Source organism: Thunnus albacares, chromosome 17 (assembly GCF_914725855.1).
Source record: "Thunnus albacares chromosome 17, fThuAlb1.1, whole genome shotgun sequence".
Lineage (NCBI taxonomy): Eukaryota > Metazoa > Chordata > Actinopteri > Scombriformes > Scombridae > Thunnus > Thunnus albacares.
Window position 1 is genome coordinate 1,148,972 of NC_058122.1, and position 25,095 is coordinate 1,174,066.

At 39.5% G+C, this 25,095-nt stretch overlaps 1 long non-coding RNA gene across 1 annotated transcript; it reads right to left on the minus strand.

Moving 5' to 3' along the window:
* Window positions 1-476: 476 nt before the first annotated feature.
* On the minus strand, window positions 477-18,702 carry LOC122966976. Its single transcript, XR_006398502.1, has 3 exons — window positions 18,545-18,702; window positions 8,861-8,865; window positions 477-488 (listed from the first exon to the last, which is right to left on the minus strand). It is a non-coding gene; the product is annotated as an uncharacterized LOC122966976 (long non-coding RNA).
* Between the last annotated feature and the right edge of the window lie 6,393 nt (window positions 18,703-25,095).

Genomic DNA, 25,095 nt, shown 5'->3' on the forward strand with positions numbered 1-25,095 from the left:
TCGGATGCAGACAGTGGCCATTCTTGCACGGTCGGCGAAAAGCACAGCAGCTGGCTCTCGGCAGCGTGGCGGAGAGAACAGCAGAGTCGACTTGGTGAAGAAGTTTCTTCCGTCTCGAGGGAATTTGAGGACGCTGGTTGCAGCAGCGGTCTCTCTCGGATCCAGGAATGTGTTCGGGTGAACACAGGCGAAGTCTCGTCTCGTCTGGCAAGGGAAGTCTTCAATGAGGGGAAAACACGTGCGTGGGGTACCCCCTTTAGTCAGCTGACTCACAGAGGAACAGAAGTTACCCCTAGCTCAGTGACATGGGAAAGGCGTGTGCTTCAGGGCACGTTCAGTTTTTAAAGGGGCGGCTCCGCTGTGCAGGAGCGTCTCCCCAAATGAGACTGTACGTTGACTGTTCCCTGCTGAGGTGTGAAAATCGCAAAGCATCCTTGGAAATGGAGTTTGCAATGGACTCCCATTGTCTGTAAGCAACATTTTTGGTGCTATTCCTTTGTCTCGGGGGAAACAAAGGAACAAGCACCTCGTGGTCAGGCCTCACAGGTTACATGTAGGCCTTCTCTGTGTGACCTCATGGTTTGAGGCCCAACAGAACTCATTGTTTGGTGAGCGAAACAAGAGTGCAAGTAGTCACTGCGTTACCAAGCTTCCAGCACAATCTACAGTATCTCATGGGGACATGAAAATGAACTTTACTATGCCACCAGGCACTAACTGCAACCCAAAGTATCTTTTTAATTGCCAAGCCTATTTTCTTCCAAACTGTCTTGATTGTGAATTGGATGCTGTCAGACTTCTTCTGAGTGCTTAGCACATGCAGTGTAGGGGTAAAATTCCGATGCTCTGTTGTAGCCTCTTACCTGGTATTTGGTATTTACTCACCTTAGAGGAAGATACTGGTTTCACATAAACCATCCCAACAAACTGACGACATGTTAGTACTAGTCCATTTGTGCTGATGTTACAATATCATGAATTCAAATATGCTAATCATTCCACATGCGTCCATGTTCTCATCAAAGGCACATTCCATCATTGAACTGCAGTGTTTTTACACATTTACTAGTAAAATTGGTCATCTGATGTTAATATTTAACCTCTGTTCAGTGTAAAACCTACACAAAACTCTCATTTGATGTCTTGATGATACTATAAAGTAACTGACAGAAAGATGATGCAATGTTTTTGTGATTACCATGACATCCCCTCCTGCATTTCTAGGTCTTTCCACTCAATGAAACCCACTTCTGATCCTGCTTTTGTTCCAGGTGGAGTGGTGGTTCAGTGCTGGGATAATCTAGTCAGGAACCTGCATGTCATCCTTACACAGAATTTTAACCAGAACACATCCTGCTTTATGCCATGGCTGAAAATAAATCAGTCCTCACAGAAGAATGAGTGTGTGTGTGTGTGTGTGTGTGTGTGTGTGTGTGTGTGTGTGTATGTGTGTGTGTGTGTGTGTGTGTGTGTGTGTACACACAGCATAGTAGCCATCCTTCCGCAATATGGCTGGCACTGACAGCTGTGGCAGTTCCAGTTATTGAGTTGATGGGTAATTGGTCTCACAGGAGATAAATGATGTGGTGTGTGCGTAAGTGAAATTTGGTGCATATGTGTATTTGACATGTCTATGTGCATGTACCAGTCGGCACCAGAAGGAAGAGAATGTGCCATCTTGAAAGTTACCCAAGAGAAGACGATCACAACTGAACATTTTGATGCTTGAGCACTGTTTGTCACCCTTTCAGGAAACACATAAGGTGGGCACCATCTTTTACTGCCTCAAAATTGTCTGTCTTTCTCAGTTATCATTTGCCATAAAAGCCAGAAGCATACATGCTTAATTTAAGATAGAGGGACTGCTGTTACTGCAACACAAGAAACAACTCCACAGGACCAAAAAAAGTTTGTAACATATTAATAACATCAACACACACACACACACACACCTTCAGTTCAGAAGTGAACAGGAAGAGGATGGTAAGTTGTAAGTGGTAAGTTGCTGTTCCTAGACACCTCCAGGCTAATGGGTATGGGGAGGTGATGACGAGAATCCTGTCCTGACTTTAGACCAAAATGGACACTGCTAACTCAACAGGGACATGGATGAAGATCAGATTATCTAATCAGAGATTTCAAGTCAACACTTCTCTCCTGGGTGCCAGCTGGTGCAGGGTAAACCACATTAAACCAAAAAACAATATTCCAGTGCACCTACCACGAACCATTCAACATTGCATTTGCCATCTGACTTGAAATGGAAATGACATCAGACTGGATATATTACCTGAAATGACTCAATAGTTTCAGTAAAAGTAAAAATTTACTCAGGACTGAAACAAGATCTATTAAATGTCTTAGAGCTGCAATGATTAGTCAGTCAATCATTAGTCATGCTTTTCTATCATACATGATAGTAAAGGGAATATCTTTGGGTTTTGGACTGTTGGTTGTACAAAACATTTGAAAGAAATAAGAAATGATAAGGTTTTTAATTTTTTTCTGACACTCCATAGACAAAAATGATTAGTCAATTAATCAGATTAACTGATCATGAAAAATAACTGTTAGTTGAAGCCCTAAACTACCTTAACTAGTTTTCACTGCAGGGATTAATAAAGTGATCATCTATATGAAGTGATGGTGGACTGAAGGGGGGTCAGTTTCAGATCTAGAAATCTTTCTGGGTTCACAATACAGATGGATCAGGCCTGACTCATTCAACACTTTCTCATTCAAGTGAATAGGAAGGTGTGTCCAAACTTTTGATTGGTACTGTAAGTAAGTAAATGATATGTGAGTAACTTGTCACTCTAACTTGGAAAAGTTCTAGTTCTGAAAAAGAAAAATCCATTTGTGTTCAGTTATATCCTATGGTTAAAGTTATATGTGAAGTTTCAAGTGATGAAAACATGTTAATGTTAGTCACATTTACAGTCTTTTTAGCATCAAATTCCCTCTTTGTGTTTCCTCTGTCAGTGTTTCCCTGTTGAGCTGTGGTGGAAGTATAGTAACAAAAAGAGGAACTTTGGCACTAAAAAGACTGTAACGTTGAAAGATATCTACTTGATTTGACTCATTTGGACGCTGAAGCTTCATATTAGTTTCAGATAAACTTTTAAATACATTTTTGCACAGAAGGAGGACTGTTGATCTTGTCCCCCATCACTTACATTGTAAGTGCATTATGAAGGGATCTTTTAATGGTCAGTATGAACAGGAGGAATGATTACAGCCAGATAAACTTGTTTCAATGTTCATTTGGGCTCCTGACTGTTGTTTTAAGACAGACTTAAACATTTTGAAGCCGTCCTTTAATCCAAATTGTGCCAACCTTTTACAAAGGAGATGTGTACATATTGTGTGTTTAAGTGTGCACAGTGCACATGCACATATTATGTAAAGTTTGGGTGTATCATATGGCTGAAGCAGAGCCCAGAACTAAATGGATGTCTGCTTGAAGATGGCTCAGTTATTTACTGGGTGGAATTCAAGGTGTCAGACTTCAGGCTGGCTGAGTAAGAGTCTTAGAGAGATCAGGCACTCAAATGCAAACACACACATATGCATTCACATGCACACACGCACACAGCCCAGTATTAGCAGCAGTCTCTGTTGGCAGAAACACTGAGCTTCTGTTTGTATCACAGCAGAGCCCTTTGATGTGCAGTGCCATTTTGCATGCTGCTGTTCCTTTCCCCTTTCTCTCTTCTCTCCACACACAGAGAGCCAGTTGAGTGAGATGTCCAAGTTATCTAATGTGTTCAGTGCATGTTGTGCTGCCAGACTCCATCTGGCTAGAGCCAATTCCTAACCAAGGACCAGCCAGGATGCAACATCAAACGAAATGTAAAACCCTCTTACCGGATGCCCAGCTAAATTTGTCTCTTTTGTGTGTGTGTGTGTGTGTGTGTGTGTGTGTGTGTGTGTGGAACTTAAGTCACTTTCAGGGATGCATACCAGACTTGAGGCCATTGGAGATGGCTTGTGCAGTTGGGGACAAAAGCCATGTCTCCAATTGGTAAAACGCTGATTTTTGGGTCAGTGGTTAAGGTTAGAGTTAAGTGAAGGTTAGGGTAAGAGATGGATTAGGCAAGTAGTGCTTATGGTTAGGGTTATGGCCAAAATACACCAGGCACAGACATGGCGCGACAAGTCTGTCACAGCATGGCTGCAGCAGAGTGCGACCATTATAATCAACTGAAGCTGCTACATTGACCATGGAAGCCGTGCACACCCGTGCAGGCGTCACATGACTCATCTCTATTTTTGTAAAGCTAGTCTTTGTTTTTTCTATAATTATATAGTTAATAAATTCAGTACCTGTTAAAAGAGCCTACACTTCCAAACCCTGCATAACCAACTGCATTATTACATGGCATCTCAATATGCATACAGTGACGGAGATGGAGTCTGTGTAGCAGGTAGAAAACCCTGCTCCACCCCGCCTATGTGCATCGCATTTGTGCCTGGTGTATTTCAGGTGCCTGAAATACAAGCCTGGTGCCTGGTGTATTATTCAGTTAGGGTAAGTCTCCAAGAAATTAATGTAAGTCTATGTAAATACCCCAAAAGTGACTTGAGCAAACCTGTGTGTGTGTTTTGACTTTACAAGTCACACTTGGCAGTTAATTCAGAATGATATGAACTTATTATTATTGTCTGTATCATAATTTTAAATCTTTGAAAACATTAACACCATGTTGTTAATGAACTGCAAAGAACTGTTGTGACGTGCCCAGAAAAATGTGTTGCTATTGGTAAAAGAGCAAAATTCAGGGTACACTTTGCTATGCATAAAAGGCTTCACTCAGCTGTTCACTCTGCCACTTAAAAATGACATGATGCCAAATTACCTTTATGCCACCACTGCAGACCATATATCCAGATTAAAATGTGGCAGTTGAAAACACATGACCAACATACACAAGTCAATTTTTGCAAAGAGCAATGAGTTACTCATGTTTCCATTTCCTATTCCTGATGTGCATTTCCCATTCCTTTATTTTTAAAGCTCTTACGCAGAGTGATTGAGGGTGCTGAGAAATTCTCATTGGGCTCCAATGCCTCTCACCCCCAACAACAGCCCCTGCAAGGGAATGAATAATGTGTCGAAAGTTGCACCTGAGTATCTGGCAATCCTGGGGGGAGATAGTGCCACTTTTACAAGATGAAACAGGCAGACATTTAAAAACGCGCTTTCTTCCAGCCTCCTTTACTCAGGGAAGACTAATGTTTCCTTTCAAATGCATTAGCATTTTGATAAGCCCAGCTGAAGACCTCTCTCCCTCTCCTTCTCTTGCTGGAGCGATAAGGAGGTACAGTCCGGCTTTATGACAGCATGGAGTAATTGGAACACGGCATGGGAGAAGTCAGCGTTTAGAGAGAGGGGGAGCAGGGTAAAGAGAAAAAGCTCTTTCAGGTGGATAAACTTTGCTGATTCAGTAAGTAAGAAAATTAAGAGAGAGTGAATGAAAGCGTAAGACAGGCTCTCTGTGTGACACTGTGTAGCCGAAAGAGTGGCAGAGCGAGAGATGTATAAAAAGGTGGATGATTCAGTCAATTGCTGATGTAGGGAATTCATTGGAGGTGGCATTCAAGCCCTCAGGCTCAGTTCGTCTGCAGAGAGCTCTCTGCCCATTGAAGGTAGCTCTGCACTAATTATGTAAAGATGCGTGAAAGGCGAGCGTCAGCGCTAGCTTTTTTTTCTCTGATGTCAGGTCTTAATGTCTGTAATCCCCGCAGCAAAACCTGTTTCTTCCCTCAGCTAAGCTTTTCTGTATGCACTGCAAGTGGTCATGCTGGCACAACATGTCAGACTAGCACAGGGCAGACATCAGACCTGACCAGGCTACACAGCTCAGTGAGCTAAATAATGAAATGCAAAAGAAGTTCTCATCTGATGGAAGTACTGATCAGCAGTGGGTTTCCCAATCAACGAGGGCAATCACTGCTTAATGTATTGTTAACCTCTGTTCCAAGAAACACATGTTCCATAAACCTGTCATTACTGACAAGGTGAAAAGAGGGTGTGGATTTTTTTTCCTCTTTTAACACAAAACTAACATCCTGTAGGTTGAGAGTTATTGGTTGTTGTAATTATTCCTCCATTTCATAAATGCCCTACGGTGATCCCTTCCAAAAGTGAATACATTGGACTGTGTTCTTGGGCACTCTGAAGGTGTAGCAGTTTCAGGCATAGACCAAAAATCACAATTCACTCAACCCATTTAACTAAGATTTTTCACAATTTGGTTTTATTATTAAAACTCTGGCCATGTGTTCTATCAGTTACAATAAGATTGTACTTAAAGACCAACTTAACACCAGGCTGAAAAGCAGTGTTTTCTAGTTGAAACTGTCAAGCCTGTTTCACCTTTGACCACATTCAGCATCACCGATGGGTATGGTTGGCTGTGGTGTGCTCTGTTGCACCTGTAACCACACCCACCAATGATGTCATGTCATCTCAGAACACTGACATATAAAAACAGGTCCAACAGGCAAAACATTAGCATTCAGACAATCTGTAAAAAAACAACAACCCAAAAACAGGCTACTTATACTAATGAAAAAACAAAGGTGAACAGTAATAATATTACGCAAACTGTCTGTTAGCATTCACCACAGTTTACAGACCTACTACCTGCTTCAACTTAGACCTTCTGTAATGCCATGGTTTCTGTTGCACATTTTTCTAGATAAACTGATCTTGACACGTCACACATTTTCTTAGTGATGACACTGCAAGATTTTTCAAGATCTCAACATTTATTTGGGTGAGTCATAACTGTGGGATGTCTGTGTGCTTTGATATATTCAGGGGATAGAGTATATTCAATTCTCTGTAGATTCAGGGGCTCTATATCAAACAATAACAAGCCCAGAGACTACAAAGAGCAAAAATACCTCTTGGAAACAACATGATAAAAAATGATGAAACAGCCAAGATATTATTAAGCAGACAAAAGACAACCCAGTCTCACATCAAAATGTGTGATAGCCACATTGGTCCACAGCACAAAACGCATTAGTTACACAATAACAGCTCTAAAATTGTGAGATGGCTATGGTTTTTTTGGCCTATTCCTTTCTATTGGTCTGCATCCATGTCACAACTGTCAAGTTTCTGTCTGCAAAAACAGACAAAAATGACTGCCATTCCTTTTATTCTCAGTGGTGGGGAATGCAATATTTTGAGATAGTTTCAGCATTAAAATACATTTTGATAACATTTCTATCAAGAAATGTGCATTTTATTTTCATAATCTTCGTTCAGTGAATGTATGTGATGTATAGTTGCCAGTTATTACAAAGATTTTTTAATTCTTTCTATCGTTGCTATGGTGGTTTCTATGGACGCTACTACTGCTGAAACTACATAGTTGCGTCTTGTTTGAATCATTGTCTTTGCGTTGTGTAGTTATCTATTAACTGTTTGATGATGTTCTTTCGATAAATGAACATAGAGTTTAGAAAACCCCAGGGATAAATTGATTGTTAAGGTTGTAAATTGTAAATTGTTAAGGTTTTCTTTTAATATCTTTAACATTTTTCAACACAAAAACATGAGGGTGTCCTGATAACTCAATAATATGATAGGTTAATGTTATGGCCACCAGTCTTACTTATTTCTCCTTCAATTCTGAGAAATAAAGTTTGGGTAAAGTTGGGGTTTTGGGTTGTCTGCCCTCGGTGGGCTTCATTCTATTTCAAAATGCTGCAGACCCGCCACAACCCGAATCCAAACACCACTATATGTTAATAATAAACATTTTATGGCCTGTGATTGTAAAATGTGAAGTTGCTCATTTAATTTTATATTTCCAAAAATATGTGGCTGAGGATATTTAATATGAGATCATCTTTCTTAAAACATAGTCCTCCTCAATTAATACTGAGCCACATCATCCAATGAAGCACCCTAACTACTATTTATTTTAACTATTACTATTCCATTCCGTAAATAGATTTTAAAATTTCAGTTTAATTTTAATATTACTTTGTTTCGTTATCATCATTATTAGCTTACTTTTGTCTGGTTTTATTCTTCTATGGTGCGTTTTTTGGGAGCAAACGCCAAGACACATGCTTTGTACACTTGCATTGGCTAAGAAAAAAAATGCAGATTGAATGGGCTTTGTCATGCTGACATAAAATACCAAAATCAAGAATCATAAAGATACAAAAAATCTCCAGGGTTGTGTAAATAGTAGCCTTTGCATGCATCGGTATTTAGTGACGTAGGAACAAGAACAGGTTGGTCTTTTCAGCCCTAACCCTAAACCCAACTCTAACCCAAGCACTTCAGGCCTTCCTTCAAGCATGTAGTAATGCCTAGATTTTGAGCAGTATTGTAATCTCTGAGGCTGACTCATTTTGGTTACTATTTCGACTGAAAAACAAAACAAACAAATGAAGAAGAAACTTCATTTTATTTCTTGGGCCTTCAACGTGCTTTCTGAAAGTAGGCCTGGGATGGCTTGTGTCCATGAAATGAGAAAATTAAAACTTTGTCATAGAGCTAAACCAAATACATCATTGGAAAGGTCTTGGCCTGGAGAGTAACATATTAAGACTCAACATCGCTCCTGCTTTGAAATACTGACATTTGAACCTTGACCTTGGTGCATGTTGGAAGGCTTATAATTCAGCAACAAAAGGGGCTACAGATATGGGACCATCTGTCTACTCACTGCTATGATGCGAGTAGAGTCAACAACTGGGGGCGCTGTCAATAATGGGCAAAATATGGTTAAACTTAATTTTCACCCATTTAACAATTGGATATTTAAAATTACATAAATGTGTTTACCATCCCTTAAACTCCTTATTATACTTTCAATACAGTATTTACAACTTCTGATTCAAGGAAAAACACTAACATTTTTCAAAAAATTATAATCCCCTAGAGCCACTTGATTGTCATCCCATTGATTGAAACATCCAACTCTAATTTCCCCTTCAAATAAATTGATTATCCTAGAGGTTAAAATACTTTTGCCTCATACAAATATGTAACATTGGATCATTTTCCTCAATAAATAAACAACTGCAGGGTTTTTCTATCATTTGTTTAACTGATGTCTCTTTATCTTGTTTTAGGATCAAGTTTTAGGTCATATTTTTGCAGAAATAGAGCTAATTCTAAAGGGTTCACAAACTTGCAAGCAGCACTCTATATACTAAATATATCAAATATCTAGCTGATCTAGTAATTACACTGCATCTAGATAATCTATGTTAAGAAAATGTAAAGAGATTGGTTTATTTTAGATACGTATTTCAGCTAGTATTCTAGAAATGGGGTTTTGGGTTGGTGTTCAGCATTGGCAGGAGTTATGCAGTGCTTCAAACTGTGTTTAAGGAGCTTGTTTGTTATGGATTCAAAATGTTTGTTCAGGCACATCATGCATGTATTAAACTGAACGCTTACCAATATGTTAACAATTGCAGTAGATTAACGGCTAACTTCCCTGCAATTAGAACTGATCTCAGAGCAGTTTCTATGGTAACATGAATTGAAGCCTATGTTGACCGCGGGGGAAACTGATCTGGTGACAGGAACACCACTACTTCTGGCCATAACATTAACCTATCGTTAATTATTGAGGGGAAAATACTTCCTGGCAGCAGGTCCTCTAGTCAGCCAATAACAAAGCTTCAAATTTATGTTTTTTTTTATTGAAAGAACATCATCAAACAGTGACATAAAATAACACAAATGACAGAACAGCTCAGATAACTACACAACACAAAGACAATGATTCAAACAACATGCAACTACATGGTTTCAGCAATAGCAGCATCCAAAGCAAACAGCAGCGTCCCTAGCAACCACCATAGCAATGATAGAAAGCCTGCAAAAATCTTCCTGACAAACTAAACATCATATACATCCACTGAACAAAGATTATGAAAACTAGTCATTTGTTAAAGGCCCTGCACAACAACAATACGCTGACAACACTATATAGGCCAATTAGGTGGAGCTCTGCTTAAAATTATGTGACTCATCACTACACGCTAATAACAATGATAATGGTGGAAATGAGCTTAATAGGCCCAACAAAACTAACAGGAGAGTGAGGGAGCTGTCAATCAAGCCCAGTCTGTGTAGTCAGGCAACAGAAGTGAAAACACTATTGGAGTGGTCAATCAGTCCCTGGAAACAAAGTTTCACTGGCGAATTTTTACACCTGCTGAGAGCTGCAACTTCCCAGTTACTCTGCACACATATACAGTACAAACATTACAATATGACAGACTCCAAAGTGTGACTAACCTCATAAAAGTGTGACTTAGTCTACCAGGTCGAAGTCTATGCTTCCTCCTGCTCACTACACTCTGCCAATGAAAGGCGCCTGGCACCACCACCTCAGCAGGCCCTAAGCTGCTAACCAGACTCTTCTCTTCTGTAGTTCCCCTTTGGTGGAACGGGTTAGTAAACTCTGTTTGATCTGCAGCATCCCTCTCAATCTTTAAGAAAAGACCTAGCTCTTTCACGAACACCTCTGTGTTTGATGGACTGAAGAAGAAAAAAGAAAAATCTGCTTCTATGCACTCTATGCATTGCCTCTGTGCACTCCCTGTTGGCACCTACATGCTGTTGGACTCAAATTTAGCTTTATGGCACTTAGTTGCATTGTTCTCTCCAGACTAGATCCTTGCTTGTGTTCTCAGATGTACATTGCTTTGGATAAAAGCATCTGCTAAATGAAATTGTAATAATGTAATAACTTAGTTATAGCATATCACTATGGAAACAAAAGACTGGTATTGATCTTGAGATTAATTTTATGCTATTGGGGAGCTGTGTGTAGATTTTGAAAGATGACTGACTGATTCAGTTTTACTGATCTAAAATATTTAATATGTTCAGCTGTGATCAGTAAATCAGCCTATAACCCTCTGACTCGTACAGCTCATTTAAAACCTTGTGCAGCATGACTGCTGTCCAAGGTGCTGATCTTGAGAACGTCAGGGATGTTTGAGCTGCCAGAGGATACTCGTAATTATCGATACACAGACAGCCAGTGTTCCACTGTTAACAATGATGGAAAACAATCTTGAAGGCTGAAGGGTTGCTGTTCCAAACACAGATGTTTGTCCACCATTATTGGTAGTAATTTTTTTTTGTGCTATTTCTGGCCTTCACTCTGGTATTGTCTTTTCATCTTGGTCAGCTGTATGCTGATATCAGGATGTGTCACTGGCACCAGTTTCTACTGATTTGAATTTTCCGTCAATAATACATTACATTATATTAATTAAATAGTCTTAATATAATAGCATGCATCCTTATTTCTAAATTAAATTCATACAGTGTCTATGGGCCTCAGTATGATTCAAAAGTGCATGTTGAATCATATTAAATACTTAATTAATCAATTAAATAGCATGTGAACCCCATGGTATAAAATAATCATGCCCATTTTAGCAGGTGATTGGCCAGATGTGTATGATCTAGACCTGCTCTATGTGAAAAGTGCCCTGAGATGATTTGGCGCTATATAAATAAAAATTGATTGATTGATAGATTGATTGATGTGTGGCGGCAATGGAGGGTGCATGTGCAATGCCCAACCAGCCACAAAGCTTAATTCAAACTTCAGACTTCAGAATTCATTACTTCTATGGAAGTTATACAATATGAAATTAACTGTAAAAATAAATATTTTGTATTCTCTTTCCTTACGGATGCTGCCCTGTAATACACACTAATTCACTAAAACACTAGCTTCTCCTGATCCCACCGCCACACAAGTAAATGGGGTGTAAAAAAAGGATGCAGAAGACAGCACCCTAAAACCAATCAAACAATGCCCACACAATGGAGCCTGTCCTTGTTTGTATTTCTTGTACTGTCAATAACTGTAGCTTATCATTAGCACAGACTGTAAGAAATAATGGATGAAGTCACCGTGATGCCACCCATTGGTTTGTGGACTCCCATTTTGAAGAAGTGACCATATTTGGACGAGAGGGTGGAGCTGATCATAATGCTAGTGGCTGGCTGCTAGCTTGGTTAGCGCGGTGCATTTACAGTCTAACTGTGATAATGCTAATGCTAATGCTAATTGTCACAAGCGAAAAACAGGCTTAAAACAAAATGTACTTACTGGTAAAAATCTGAACATCTGACTCCTTAGAGGGTCTTTTAGTACTATCAAACACTGAACAAGACTTTCTTAGGTGACCAAAATGTTACAATTAACTTTCATGAACTGAAAACACTAAAATAGCAATAGCAACAGCTACATCTATACTCTGTGAATCTGGGGTTACGCCATGGTTATGTTACCTAACCAACATTGTCACTGTGGTTGCAACTTGTCTGTGACAGCACCCACCTGTCACTCAAAGCGGCCACACCCTTCATTATGCATAACTTTAAGCCTTAATAAAATTTAAACAGGTGATTTATATAAAATTCACACCCTGTACAGTTGTCATGAACAGAGAAATTGTCTATAGACCAAAACCGTTTTTTGTACCAGGCTATAAACATGTTTATTTCTGCTGTAAAGTTGGGCATTTTAACATGGGGGTCTATGGGGATTGACTCACTTTTGGAGCCAGCCTCAAGTGGCCATTCAAGGAACTGCAGTTTTTGGTGCTTCTGTGTTGGCTTCATTTTTCAGCCCTGGAGGTTGCCACTTGATTCTTAGATAAGCAAAGACTTGTAACTTCTCTACTCCACTCTTTAAAGTCCAACTAAAATTAATAAGCATTGTCTTTTTGTGTGTTACAGCATACAAATCTGCCTTGTAAATCATTTGTTCTTTGTTCTCCTTTGAGAAAAAAAAATTAGAAACCAAAAACGAAGAAACTTATATTTTATGTGTTTTAGTTTAATGATGACACCCCTAGTTTTGCATTAATTAGAATACTGTTTGTTATCCATCTGTGTAGCTGGAGACCTCAATAAAGCCAATAAAATCTTTGCATAAAGCATTAACGTGGCGTTCTTTTTTTTAAAAAATATTCTGAAATAACAGAACATGTAAAGGGAGTAATGAAGACTTACAATCAAATTAAATGCACAATTTACTTTATATCTACACAAATCACATAGAAAAAACAAATCAAAAAACAACAACAACGACAACAAAAAACCCAGTAATAATAATAATGAGAAGAAGAAGAAGAAAACGGTGTTATACCATAGTCACACTGAGCCTGATAGCATCCTACTACACAACACAAGACCCACAGAATCTAAACAACAACCCACATTAGCTTTCCTGTCAAAGTCTCCTTATCTAACTTACAAACATGAGTACACGTCTTGTCCTGCACTTTAGCTTGTTGAACGAGCCACCGACCAAACATTCACCAGAAGTGCACCGCTAACATCAGTTAACAGCTAGATAGCTAATTAGCTGCTCAGATGCAGCCCATTAAACAGGATGTAAACATTCCTAAATGTCACTCCAGTCCAGTTAGATGCTAGTGTGGTTCTTACTCTTCAATACCACTGCTAACAATACACTGTCTGTCCATGTAGGCTACAGTGCACATACTTTGTCTCATTGCCCCATTGGTGCTGTCTGAGCTCAGGCTGCAAGCTGCTGTCAATCATCCACAGACACCTACACATCCCAGTGGAGCCAGTAGGAGGCAATGATGACAGGCTTTTCACACCACCTTTGAGTGTGACCATGTAGAACAGGACAACACATCACACAACCTTGTTTGTTTCAAGCATGCTGAACCCTGAAGGCCCGTTGTATTTATTTCTTTGGTTGGGTGGAGACTGACAAGCACTACAGGAGTAAACTATTTGACCCCTCCTACAACAACAAATTAGATCTAATGCTTAAACACACCCTCTTCAAATCTTCAAAAACTGCATTCAAACCCATCACTTTATGTGTACAAAGTCCAGAATAAATATATAACCTGGCAGTCCCTGCCCCCGCAGTTACCCCACAACCACAGACAAACCCCTCATAGCTCTGTTGCTTCGGTGTCCATCTGTCTTCAGCCCTGCATACACTGATGCGTTTCAGCAGTTTTCAGTGTTAATGCCCAAATAATACACCTAGCAGTGTTTTAGAGTCATAGAATCTTAGTTACATACATAACTCTTGTTTTATGTTGGACATGCACTGGCTCACATTTCACACGTTCAATCCAAAGTATCATACCAGTCTCTCTGCCCATGTTCCATGTCTCTCTGCACTTTCAATTATAAAATTATAATTATAAGAGTAAATTATACCAGAAGCTAAAACAAGTCCGGCAATAACTAATAAAATGAACTAAGGTTGGCTCTGGCTTTTTAAGACCGCAGGTACACTTTTTCTCACATTATTTACTGTGCTGGGGGTCCAATGTTTTGCAGAACAAGGGGTATAAACTGCCAGTTTTGCCCAACACGCACTAACTATTTACAAACAAAGTCTGTGTCTGAATATTTCCTGACATGACATGAGTGATGTGACCTATGGTCCAGGACTGTGATACGTCACCTCCCTAGCTCATGTCTACATCACTGCGAGTGTATTAAGGTAAGCTCAGATCTGCTGACAGGCCACATGCTACTTGAAGTTGCTACAGTGTGAGGAGGGAGCATGCTTGTCACACATTAACGCCACTCACCATATCAATTGCTCTTTTGTAACACCTTGATGGATGACCAGGGTATAACTCTGATACTCCTGCTCATGCCATGAAGCAAGTATGACTGCCTTGTTAAATGAAATATGCAGATTGTATGGGACCTGCAAACTCTTCAGCCTGACTAAAGCAAACCCTCATCTGGGTTCACATACAGGTTGACCAAGGTTTGGATGTGACCTTGCATAGGTTGATACACAGACAGTCAGATTGAAGTGTTCACTGCAAATGGATTAGTTTCATGGAGAGCCTGACTCTGACAGCAGCATTTAGTTGTGTCATGTCATAGCAGAATCTGGTCTTTGCCGGGGCCAGTGCTTTCAAATGTGGCCAGGCCTGGCAGTCATGTTGTGACACCGGATGAAGCTTAGAATGCTAGGTAAACAGCAACACCTGGGTTTTTTCCTTTGAGATTTGTTTAAGTGCTGCAAGAAATCTTTCTGGTGGATTTCTACAATGAGGTGAAATACTGAGCGATTTCTCACGGTTCAGCTGTAAGACAAATAATGTTTTCATGGTAATGGTAAAATTACCTGAGGCCAAACTGGACTGAGGTGAAAGTCAGATGAAATGTGCCAAATTGGTCACTGCAAAGTAAATATGACCCTGCATCAAGCAACACATGGCATATGTCATTGTGGGAAATGTTGCAAATCAATGAAGAGGACTGCACATATCACATACTATATGATTTTATCTGCTGACTGTCAAAAACAACAGACCCACAGTGGAACCGACTTGATCAGTGATCACATGCAAATCATATTCATAGTTCACTCCTATGTCGTAATGTGTGTACTATCCTTGGTTTCAACGATCCTTAGAGTCTTTTACACTCTTTGATTTTATTGCGTCTTGATTATTGCACATAACATTACACCTCCTTCTCTACACTAGCTGCCTGTTCATTTTAAAATAGATTTCTACAATTCCTACATTTCTATTTCTTTACAACTAACTTTGACAGCATTGCATGGCCAGGCAGCTAACTACACCTCTGCACTGTTAAGTCCATACAGATGTTTATATGTATCTATTGCCAACTTGCAAATACAATCATATGAACTTGTCCATATAAATGTATAGATCTAGGCACACTTTTCACATACACTGAGTGAAGAGTTACCTTAATTATATGGTGAGATAGTGCAGACTAGAAATGAAATCATCTATCGATCAACAGAATATTAATCAGCAGCAACTCTGACTGCTGATTAATTGTTTAAATATTTTTTATCCACACTAGTGGCTCCAGAGATGGCAGAGTCAGGTGGTCAGTCCACCACTTTGATCCAGATTGAAATATCTCAACAACTATACTCATGGTTCTAAGAGGAAGAGTCCTGCTGACTTAAGTAAACCCCGGACTTTTCCCCTCTTGCACCACTATAATGTTGACATTTTGGGTTTTGAGAGAAATAGCTTAACAACTATTGAATGGATTGCCATGACATTATACAGATATTCTTGTTCCCGTCAGGATGACTTTCAATAACTTTGGTGAGCCCTTAACTTTTCATCTAGCATCATCAACCGGTTAAACTTTTAATTTAGCCAATACTTTGGTTTATAACCAAAATGTAATTTATGTGTGCCTGATGCTAGCTTCTAGCTTAAAGCACCACTGCTCCTTAGTCCAGCATCCCAGAGCCGCTGGCATGGCTATAGACTTACACAATATCTGCACAGCCTGCATAGCCAAAGCAGCACATTAGCAGAGCAGCTTCAGTCCTCTGTCTATGTCTACATGATGCATTCTGACACAGTACTGCGTGTAGCTCACCAATGTTTTAGCAGTGTTCCTAACCTAACACACAATCACTATCACAATCATGATCACTGTAGTTATGCACATAAAACTGAAGAAAACAGCAGCACACGCTTACAACACAAGTAAAACACAAGTAGTTACATGGCTTGCATGTGTAGACATCTGTATTGATTAAAATAGAAGCATATCTGTTCTGTCAGACACTGAAAGCCCAACATGAGGTCCTCAAATTGATCTGATGTCCGACCAACAGTCCAAAACCCAGTCTGGGTAATTTACTATCACATAAGACAAAGAGAAGAACTGAATCCTCAAAACTGAGAAGAAATAGTGGATGTTTGACATTTTGCTTAAAAAATTTCATTATTGAAACAATTGACGATTCTGTCAATTAGCAACATCAATCAACATTGAGCTTTAGCTGCACAAACTGAATATGTTTGGATTTTGAACTGTTGGTCGGACAAAGTAATACATTTGAATATGTCAACTTAGGAAATTGCAATTGTGATTTTTTTCTGACATTTCACTTACAAACAATTACTCAATCAATAAAGAAAATATCTAATATATTAATCAATAATAACAATAGTTAGATGCAGCCCATCAATCAAACACACAAATGCATTGCTATGCAGTTACATCACCTGACAAACCTGCTTTTACTGACATTTGAATACCGACCATTTTTCAAACCTTCCTCTGCAACATGAGACTGCACAGAGCAGCTTTAATGACTACAGTGATGCACTCTTGCATTTTAAAGCCTTGTAACAACTGTACCAACCACCTGCCTCAACACGAAGGAAAACTTAACTGCCGCCTCATGAATATTTACAGGCACCAAGAAAATGACAAAAATCATTGTCAGCTGTGGAGATAGACTGTGGTGATGGCTGCACACTACATTCATCTTAAAGTGATGGCAGTGTTAGATGCTGCTTTTCCAGCACCGTGAAGCCCATGAAGATTAGTCTAATGCCTGTTTATCAATGCAAACTGTGTCTGGATTCAAAAGCCCAGATCTGAGAGCAAATCCATCATCGCATGAAAGGCTGCTCCACCTCTGCTGGAGATACTGATAACAGCACACAGCTCTCTCTCTCTCTCCCTCACACACACACACACACACACACACACACACACACACACATACAGTACTTGTTAGCATTCTCTTCTGTATCCCACCTACTGACATTGCTATTGATTACAGTGGGGGACCTTAATGACCCTGCACAATGAGAAACCAACATAAATGCACAATTTCTTCTTCCCCAACTCCTGGGTAGGCTGTCTGGCCCTGTGGAAGAGTGTCAGAGGCTTATCAGTCTGGAGAAAGCCATCTTTTAAGGTTTGGCACATGACAAAAAATAGATATGTTGCATCTCTGTTTTCGCCGATGTTAACCCTGTTTACTCAACACAAAAACAATACAAGCAGGAACATCAAGTGCATACACAAAGATACATGATCATGTATGCAAAGACATACAGACATATACACCCTGCAGCAGCAAGCAAGGCAGCAAGTTTAAAACTAATATATTACCAGTAATCAAACTAAAAATGCACATGACCTTTTCAAACCAACTCTGGTGACATAGTTTTCACACAGAAAGTGTTGGGAATGTCGCTGTCAGTTCAATTCAATTCTATACAACTTAAGTGTATCCCAACAATAAATCTGTCAGGCTTAAGAAGGCATATTAAAACCGGTATTTAGGTTTACCCCTGATTAACATACTCAGTTTGACAAAGTGTGGATGGGGGCAAGGATCACTAAAAAAGGCTGCTACTCTACCTTTTCACTAGGCCCTGTTCCCCAACAGTATCGTTGTTTTGTGAGTTAAATCATCATTATTTTCAGTAAAATGTTTGTTAATTTGTTAATTTTGTCAGTTTTTTCAATAATTTAATACATTGGTTGAAATGTGTGGTTTATTTGTGTTTACAGGTTTATGATCTGGTAGAAGGGTCAGCCCACTCTGTACATTCTTTCATTTCTGCCTGTGTTGTTGGTAGTTGATCGGCTGCTCAATCAGGGATAGTGGAAACAGGTTTGCATCATTAGGTCCTCTTAGCAGTCAGGGACTGGCCATTTTTAAGATGTAGGGAGATAGGTAAAACTGTTCTGTAATAAATGAACTTGGTGAACTTATGAATTGTTTGTGTGCTTATAGTTGATTGTGATTGTCTGCAGTAACATAAAAATCCAGTGTTTATAATTGTGTGGTGTTCTGTATGCTTTGAAAGCCAAGCATCTAGCCCCCATACAAAATGCCATTCAGTGGGCAGCAGGGATGAGAGAAGATGGCAGCTTGCTGTGAGGCTGCAGATTTTATTTGCAAGATTCAGCTTAAGTTATTTTTGTTGAATTTCCCAGGGTTCATTTCTGCTTCTGTTTCATTAATATTTTTGTTAATAAATATCACCTTTTTCTTTTGCAGAAACTCCAGGCCTGCTGACCTACTTCTTTAACATTCCTTTAAAAATTTCCAGCACCAAACAATATGATCTGCCCTTTACATGAGGTGGTGGCACTACAATGACGATTAACCAGCCACCTGAGAAGGTTTCTTTAGGAAGCTGGCACTTCTTGCCCCTCTCTCTGTCATTCTTGTGCCTTTTACAAATCTCTACAACAGAGTTGGTAAGTAAATTGTTATCATGAACAATAGTTGTAATGGACACATATGAGAATAAGGGCATCAAAATCCTTTAAACAAAAGTCAGATCTCATCATCTGAATCTTAATTAACAATTAATCTAAATATGATCACGATCTTGATTCAGGTCTTAATGCGACCGCATTTTTATGTATAATGATTCTGTCATATTTGCATTTACATCAAAACAAGCTGCATCAACAAATGACAAATGCACATTATGTGCTATGCAACATGACAAACTGAGCATAGGTTACATATATCTTCTCTCTATATACAGCAAGGAATGTCTGTGTCTGTATGTATGTACGTTTGTCCTTCGCATATCTCGAGAACCATTCATCTGATCTACTTAATACCTGGCAGGTGGATTGCTGGGGAAACAAGGAAGTGCAATGTTGATGTGTGAAGCTGTTTGGGTGAGCAATTCTCGAGAAATATATAAAAATACCTCATAAATAATGTTGATTTGCTGCCTCTCCTGCCAATGGAGTCAGCAAACAGAAATATAGACAGCACATTCAGAAATATATAAAAACACCTCATAAACAATGTTTCTTCTACAATGTAGTACAAGTTGCTTCTTCTTCTGCCCGTGATGTTATTGAGCAGAAATATGGACAGCACCACTCTGCCATTGCAACCCACATTGTGGTCTGAAGTGGGATTACATCCACAGTGTTAATGACTTGATTATGTTTAAGAGACTTAAGTTCTACTATTGAATTGTGTAACATTACTGTAAACGCAACTTGGTATGTACATTCAAGACTTAGTGCTTGATGTCTCAGGCACGTTCAGAAATATATAAAAATACCTCATAAACAACGTTGCTTGTGCTTCTTCTTCTGCATGTAGATTCAACAAGTGGAAATACAGACAGCGCCACTCTGCCATTGCAACCCACATTGTGGTTGGAGATGGGATTACATCCTTAGTGATAAGAATTCTCAGAGAATGAATTGAAAAAGTTAAGTGAGTTAAGCTCTTATCCCATTCCTCACATGCAGGACCTCTGTATGTATGTTCTCAGGCATGTTTTGAACAGGCACTACAGTTCATCCGATCAACTTCAGCTCAACTCAAAATTATAGTCTCCAAATATTCTGCATGTGAGGCGTTTAAGGAGCATCGCTAAATTGTAGCATCTACCAATAGCCTGCACGTGAGGTGTTTAGAGAATGTGGGTCAATTACAGAGTCTACTGATAGCTTGTGTGTGAGTTGTTTAGGGAACATCGGTAAATCGTGGCGTCTACCGAGATCCTGCATTTGAAGTGTTAAGGGAGCATTGGTAAATTGTAGCGTCTACCGGTAGTCTGCATGAGAGGCATTTAGGGGACAGGCACTGTTCTCTCTAGGTATTGAAAAATCAGCCCATTCCAAACAGTTACGTTTTGAACAGGTACTGCACTAATTGATGTAAATACATCTAACGTGTCAGACACTGAGGAATAAAATGCGGTGAAAGAAAAAGTTTCTGAGGAGCAACAAAAATGTGTCAGAAACCTGGAGATGGTGAAGGAGGACTAATACATTTATCCACCCCATAAAAAAGTGTGTGGTCTGCTGTGTGGAGTCAGATTCAGAGATGATGAGTAAAAGCAACTACATTACTTCACAAGCAAAATGAACACTGCTAATTAGTACAATCACCTGAAACATCACACAAAAACTTCAGCAGAAAATCCTCATCGCACAAGCAGTCAAACATTTAGCAGAGCATTAAAAAGACTACAGAGGCCAATGTTAGCCAAAGATATCACTCAGGTCAGCACCACAAAACAATGGATTAATACTTTGCCTGTGAAATGCTGCTCAATGATCTCCCACAACTACTCTTAAAGGATAGGTTCAGAAAATTTTCAAGTGTGTCTTGAAACAACAGTTAGGTGTCCAAATGAACAGTGAAAAAGGTTTTCTTCACTGTAATCATTCCTCCTGTTCATACTGGCTGTTAAAAGATCCCCTTCAAATGTGCTTCAATGTAAGTGATGGTGGCCAAAATCCACAGTGTGTCCACACAGTCATTTAGTGCAAAAATGCATTTAAAAGTTGATGTGAAGCTTATATGAGGCTTCAGCAGTCTGAGTTAGTCATATCAAGTGGATATCTGACACATTTACAGTCTTTTTAGCATCAAATTCCCTCTTTGTGTTTCCTCGGACAGTGTTTCATCGTTGAGCTGCGGTGGAAGCATAGTAACAAAAAGAGGAACTTTGGCACTAAAAAGACTTTAACATTGATAGATATCTACTTGATTTGACTCATTTGGACTATATCATCATTTGCATTGTAAGTGCATTATGAAGGGATCTTCTAATGGTCAGTATGAACAGGAGGAATGATTACAGCAAGAAAAACATGTTTCAATCACTCCAATCACACAATCCAATTAATTTGGGCACCTGACTGTTGCTTTAAGACAGAAATGAAAAACTGTGAACCTGTCCTTTAATGCTGTGCTACCTGCTCTAATATTACATTACTGTTAAGTGTTGAGGAGCAGTCAGGTCAGAAATGTGGAAAAAGCATAATTTTGAGGCCACAGCAGATTTATGATCAGGCTGAACTATAGAATCATACATGAGCATGACAGTCTGATTTGAACGACTTCCTGAGCAGTCTGAGCCTTGAGGATCACACAGAACTAAAGCAGCTCATACCTGCTGGAGGTTTGTGGTGGAAAAATGATTTGCTAAAAACAGATCAGACATTGGGAAAGCAGTCTCCTTTTCTAGGATTTCATGCAGTTGCATAAAAGCAGTGTGTCCTTTACCAATAGCTTATGATCATTCTTTTACTACTGTCTGCATGAGACAATATGCACTGCAATAAATACTGTATTTTTTGTTATAAAAATGGTGTCCCTAAGAATTGTGAGAGAAAATCATGATCTCATTTCTGAGCAGAAAAAAATATGATGCAGCCCTAGATTAGCAGGGTTTATTCATTACTTTATGCTCCAGTGTTTGTCAGTAAGAGTTTCAAACATCTCATTGGGATGGTTTAGAGGGAAAGAAGACACCAGACCTGTACATGGTTACCTTGTGTTCTCACAGATTTTTGTCCATGTTCAGCTCATCAGCATGTAACAAAGGTCTTCATCTTCTGGGCTCAGCTGCTGCACTTTCTGCCAGTGTGTTCCTCTGTGGCAGCAGCAGGCACATTTTAATCACTTGCTGGCAGACAAAATAAAAAAGGAGTGTGTGTGTGTGTGTGTGTGTGGGGGGGGGGGGGGGGGGGGGGGGTTGAGAAAAAGATGAGAAATATCTGCTGCTTCCTGAGAGATGGAGGGAGGTGAAGAAGCCCCTTTAGGCAGAGTGGAGGGAGCAAGTGTGTGCTCTTGTTGACTCTACAGCAGCAAATATTAATAATGAGAGATGAAAGATATCATTCACCTTGTAGAGTGAGGAATGAGGGCCATCAGACATTTATTGCCTCTGCCAAACATAATGGCAAGTGTGAGAGGCTTCCTGTAGAGGCAACACCTTTGACTTGACATTATTAGGGCCTGTGGAGATTAGACAGAGTACAAACAGTGAAGTGCAAACTCTACTATAGCACAGCAAAGTGCATAGTGCATGCACGTCAGCAGACTCCTCTCATTATGCCTGTAATCTACTGACTTCTGTATGCTTTAACTAATATGCATGATTAAACATAAATGTGTTGTTTATTGCCATTTGGACTGGAAAACTGAACACAGTCTGATGTTTTTCTTAACTGGAATCTCTTCATACAAATATGTATGTTACATGTTACACAAATAAGTGTAATTCAATTACACCTTGAAGTGAACATGTGATCTCTATCTGATATCTTATCCAGATCCGGAAAAACATGCAGATATTTTGCATGCACAACAGTTTGGATTCAGAGTGCAATCAGAATGTGAAAGACCCAATTTATATCAAAATACCAACAACTCGCTTTGTGCTGCTTCATTTAAATTAATCTCCCACCTGTGCACCATGCACTGTGCTGGTCACCAAAATACCATGCAGACGGGTAAAGTGAAAACCTAAGTCAGGAAAATACCAAACTGTGACAGCTTGGCTGGTAGTTGCAACTCCATGAAAATGGGGCCCTATGTGTCTATGCTAACAACATGTTAGCATGTTTATGCTCACTAATTGGCACTAAACAAAAAATACAGCTGAGGCATTTAGTTATACACCAACACTGAAATTTTGACTTGATGATGGTGCTAGAGGAAACGTTAAGGAATCACCAAAGTTATCACAATTCATCCTGACAGGAACATGAACGTCTGAACCAAATCCCATGGCAATCCATGCAGTAGTTGGGATATTTCACTGAAAACCACAAATGCCAACATGGTGGTACAAAAGGATCACCAAAGTCAGTATACAGTCCTTGTGGTAACCCTGAATGTCACATGAATGTGAACATTTTCATAGCAATCCATGCAATAGTTGTTGAGATATTTCTGTCTGAACTTCTGTCGGTCTGACCCAGTGTCTCCTGCTGACTAACAGATGAACACAGAAGAAGTGTTCTCATTGATTTGTTTCAGTCTGCAGGTGAACATGTTTTGCCTGAGCTCCTCCAATATTAACTCAAGCCTTGTAAACAGTTTCAGTAGCTTGTAAATCCTCTCCCCAGGTCTCACTCTGTGCTGCTCAATTGTAGTCAGCACAGTCTGTCGGCATGTGATAGTTCTTTCCACAGCAATACAGTTTCATGAGGCAATCAATACATGGTTCCTGCCTACATGACAGCCAGCTTGTTGCAAGCCAAACAGCAGATGCTGCTCTCCCTCGTTTGCATATTTACCACATGAAAGATGACTCTAAAGTGAGAATGCTCTCTGTCTACATGGTTCAAATAGGCAGTAGCTAGTTTAACTTAATTTTAGCCTCATAATCTTTGTCTATATAAAATCCTGTATTACACTGTACATTTCCTCCACATGATCACCATTGCAGGCATTGATACTATAGACATAAAGAAACATGTCCAATACTTTGGTCCAATCTCCTTGCCAGGATTGCTATGGCATTTAAAGGATAGCTTCACATACTCTGTCTCATATATTATTCACAATCCCCAGAGGATGAATCCTAAGTCTTACTATCTGAACTTTTGTGTAACTCCACAATCAGGCCCACATTCCTGCACATATGTCAAGAAATATAGAGCTTACCAAATCTAACTGTTATTTATAAAATATTTTTTTCTCTCTTTGGAAAAAATCCATTATTGAAATTCTGATTAAAATGCTTCAACAGTGACACCTGCAGGGCAGGACAAGAAAGGGCAGTGTGTGTGAAGTGGTGGTGAGTGGCAGTAGAGGGAGAGTGGGGGACAGAGGAGGATGGGCTCCTGCTGTCCTCCGCAGGGCGGGATCTCTTACATCAATTTAATGTATTTCATTTTTTTTCATGCTAATGTGTGATTGGCCAAGACACTTAAAATGACGCTCCAAGGGAGGACGTCCTCCCTAACCAATCAACAACCAGAATGCAATATTGACATCATGTTGGTCAATGATAGTTTCCAGATATCATCTTCAATTCTCTACCACTGTAACCTAGATGAGTGTGATGAACTGGTAAGAGAAGAAGATCGGTATGATATAGATAAATTGATAGAGTAGCATATTAGAAAATAAATAACTATATAAGTATATTTTTAAACACATCAGTAAAACATTAAATCTTATTGAGTCCCTTTCAACAACCAAATTTCATTTTTTCAGATTTAGAAGTTGCATTTCACTTCTTTTATCGAGCAGTTGATAGCTGCTTCCATTAGTTAGCTTCTTGTAGCAGCCCTGATGGACTCTTAATACATCCATGGAAGGACTGTTAAGGACTGTTGTTAAGCTAACGGGAGAATGGATTTGGACTATGCTGCACAGCAGCAGCAGGACGCCACCGGGGAGGCTGGAGAAAGAAGCAACAACCGGGAGAGTTAGCTTGTTTGTCATTGTTGCTAATGATATCAGACTGATTAACCAGCAGCCACAAAGTTCTGTTAACTAACAAACAAGATGACCAACAGCC